The sequence below is a fragment of the Bombina bombina genome, chromosome 6 (genome assembly GCF_027579735.1).
Source record: "Bombina bombina isolate aBomBom1 chromosome 6, aBomBom1.pri, whole genome shotgun sequence".
Lineage (NCBI taxonomy): Eukaryota > Metazoa > Chordata > Amphibia > Anura > Bombinatoridae > Bombina > Bombina bombina.
In genome coordinates, this window is record NC_069504.1 from 534,681,182 (window position 1) to 534,684,679 (window position 3,498).

General features: G+C 40.2%; 1 non-coding gene across 1 annotated transcript; it reads right to left on the bottom strand.

Annotated features, from left to right (window-relative positions):
- Window positions 1-901: 901 nt before the first annotated feature.
- LOC128665377 (U4atac minor spliceosomal RNA) lies at window positions 902-1,025 on the bottom strand. The gene has a single exon (XR_008403134.1). It is a non-coding gene; the product is annotated as a U4atac minor spliceosomal RNA (small nuclear RNA).
- Between the last annotated feature and the right edge of the window lie 2,473 nt (window positions 1,026-3,498).

Sequence of the window (3,498 nt, forward strand, 5' to 3'; positions counted from 1 at the left end):
AGACCTAAGATCAGCACTTTGCTTTTTCACCGGTTCACTCTGGCGGGCCATCCTAATAGCCCCATCTAATGTTAATTCAGTCTCCAACTATAGCTTTAGTGATACCTCAGCATCTGCAATTCCAATGACTATTCTGTCTCTGATTTGCTCTTCTTTAAAAAAAAAACCTCACAGAATTCAACTAGTTCATACAGGCTGTGCACAAATGACTCTACAGATTCTCCCACACGCTGAGCATGTTTGTGAAAACAAGCCCTCTCATGAATTACATTTCTTTTGGGCACAAAGTGAGCACTAAGTTTGTTCATAACTATTTCAAAGTCAAATTCTTCCCCTTCTTCTTAACTTGTACTTCCCCACTCTCCTTGTCCAGTTTGGAAGCAATCCTGAAGTGTTGAAACCGCTGACGCCATGTGGGCTAAGCTGCAGGCTGAGAGAAGTCAAAAGGCTCAGGTGGGGTAAACTTCAAAATCGTCATTAATCAGGAAACAGAAGCGTAGGCAACTACTTCTGACAACATGTCATGCAGGACACAGCATAGAAGGTACAAAGCTATTTTATTGCAGAGCATAGAAGTATACAGCTTGCACAACACATCTAACTTAGTAACTGTGACATAGACAATAACGGCTATAAGCCAAACCTCCATCCGGTGACGTCACCTCCCACTCTCATCACAGTAAGTACACTTAACTTGGCAGAAAGGTGTTCAACTGGCTCAGTTCCTATGGTATTGACGGGTTCAGACTGTTCCATCATAGTATTCAAAACACAAATTAAAGTTGCAGAAATACACTATAATACCCCCCTTAATAGAAGCAATAAACATGAAAAAAGGGGATTGCAAAAAAATTGCAAATCACTTCTAATTGATTAAACCATTTGTATCTTAATTTTACTGGTTTGCAAAAATTGCACCTTGCTAATGTTTTCGCACTAGTGATGTATTTGTGTTGTTAGTGGTGTCAGTAGTGTTCTCACTACACATTCATTAAACAGTAGCTCAACCCCAAGAGAAGGATGGTTTGAATAACGAAACATGTCCTATTGATACAATATAGTGAAATTGATGTAGAAGGAGTGGGCCCCTTTTATAAAGAACCGTAGCACGAAATGAAAACTTTTGAAAAAAAGTGTGCTAAAACGGTGTGAAAAAATGACGCAAGTATCCTGCGTCATAAGGACTATGTCACCCTGCGCGTGTTTGAGCTTGAAAAACAAAATTTAAGTATGCCTCTTATGAAGCGGAGGCCATCTCAACCACTCTGATTAGCATTTTTATTAGCCTTAGCATTGGTGGATACAATGTGATTTAGACAAACAACCTATAAATGTTTCTCATAACATTATTATGTTATAGTAATGGATTGAATTATACCGTCTATATAGTTGTCTTAGCCAATTTAAATGTAAAGAAGTATTGTCTTCTAATAAAAATCATAATCTAAGATTAAATACATATTAAGGGGTTAAGGGGTTTTCTTCCCATAGAGGCCTATTTATCAAAGGTCTGTCGGACCTGATCCAACAGTGCGGATCAGGTCCGACAGACCTCACTGAATGCGGAGAGCAATACGCTCTCCGTATTCAGCATTGCACCAGCAGCTCTTGTGAGCTGCTGGTGCAACGCCGCCCCCTGCAGATTCGTGGCCAATCGGCCGCCAGCAGGGAGGTGTCAATCAATCTGATCGTACTCGATCGGGTTGAAGTGTGGCGATCTCTGTCCGCCTGCTCAGAGCAGGCGGACAGGGTTATGGAGCAGCGATCTTTAGACCACTGCTTCATAACTGCTGTTTCTGGCAAGCCTGCAGGCTCGCCAGAAACACGGGCCCTCAAGCTCCATTCGGAGCTTGATAAATGGGCCTCATAGTCTTAAAACAATAGAGAGTTCTTATATGTATAAAATATAGCAAGAATAAATAACAAAATATAGCAAGAAAAAATAAATAGTACCTGTCCCAGGGCTCCTATATATAATCAAATACATAGAAAAAACTTTTCTGAAAAAGTACCCATATCATAGCTGTAAGTGCCTGAAAAAAAAGTAATTTTAAATATACTTACCTGTTAGACACTTGTCCACTAAAACCAGACAGCCAAACCAATACTGAAACATATCAGCAGAGGTAACAGAATAGGATTAAAACATTGATCTGTAAAGGGAGGCAGAAGATGAATCTCTGCGACCAAATTTACAGAGAGTCCATGAAGAGATTTCCTGTGAGGCAAAAACATGGTGACATGAAGCAATACTCCCTTCACTTCCCTCTGATAAGAACTGTTCTCTGGTGCAACGCTGCCCCCTGCAGCCAGCAAGGGGGTGTCAATCATCCCGATCGTACTTGATCTGGTTGAATTGTGGCAATCTCTGTCCGCCTACTCAGAGCAGGCGGACAGGGTTATGGAGCAGCGGTCTTTGAAAAATGGGCCTCCATTTGTAGCTGAGATATTGCAAAATTTGAATAAGATTATTCCCTCTAATGTGAGGTCAACCTGTAGTTTGCAGGTTGTGGGTAACCAGTGTGTCTGACCATACCCCAATTTTTTTTTATTGATGGGTGATTCCACATCATGTGTATTAAGTCAGCATTTGGGTGCCTACATTTAGGGCAGTCATGAGTTTCTAGTGTGTTCCAGGTCCTGTACATTTTGGGGGTAATATATGTGTTATGAAGTAATCTAATATGTGACTATCTTAGATCCATAGAAAGCATTATCTTTTAAATTTTACTGAGGGTTTTCTTTAGTTTAGTATCAGATATTATGGTATTTAGTATGTGACCATGTGTTCATCAGTGCTGTCAGTGTATTTGTATTGGTTTCGTCCAGTAATATTGCATATATCTGTGATATTGATATTATTCCTGCTTTGGCCAAAGAGGTCATTCTATCAACGTGTGTGGATTCTGAGTCTAACTCCTTGGAAGACAACAGGGTCAACTCATAGTGCTTTGCCTGTAGGTAAGTGAAATGGTGGCTAGGAGGCAAACCATATATTCTCTGTAATTCTGCAAAAGTCACAACTGCTCTTCCGTCTTGAGTTAAGAGGTGGTGTAAATTAGTTTAAACCTGTTTCCCTCCACACTATAAAGGGCTGTGTGGTTAGTCCCACTAGAAACTTAGGGTTGCCCTGTAAGGGTAGGAATTTAGTGGCTTTGTATTTAACTTTTAAGTGTTTTTTAGAGTGCCTGACAAGCTCTAATTGGTCCCATAAATGGGATTAGTTCCTGTATTTGTAGATCAGTTTTGTAGTTCGTGAGGTGTGGCAAAAACAATAAAGACCAAGGTTGAACTATTTCTCATTCAAGTTTAGGCTCAGTAAAATGCCCTGTGTCTACCCACCACTCCATTATGTATTTACTTTGTGCTGCCCAATTATAATGCTGAAGATTAGGTAATCCAAATCCTCCACTAGTTGAGGTGGTCATTAATTTATGCCATCCTATTCTATGTTTTTCTCCTCCTCAAACAAAACCCAGGAAGGCTGAATTTAGAGTC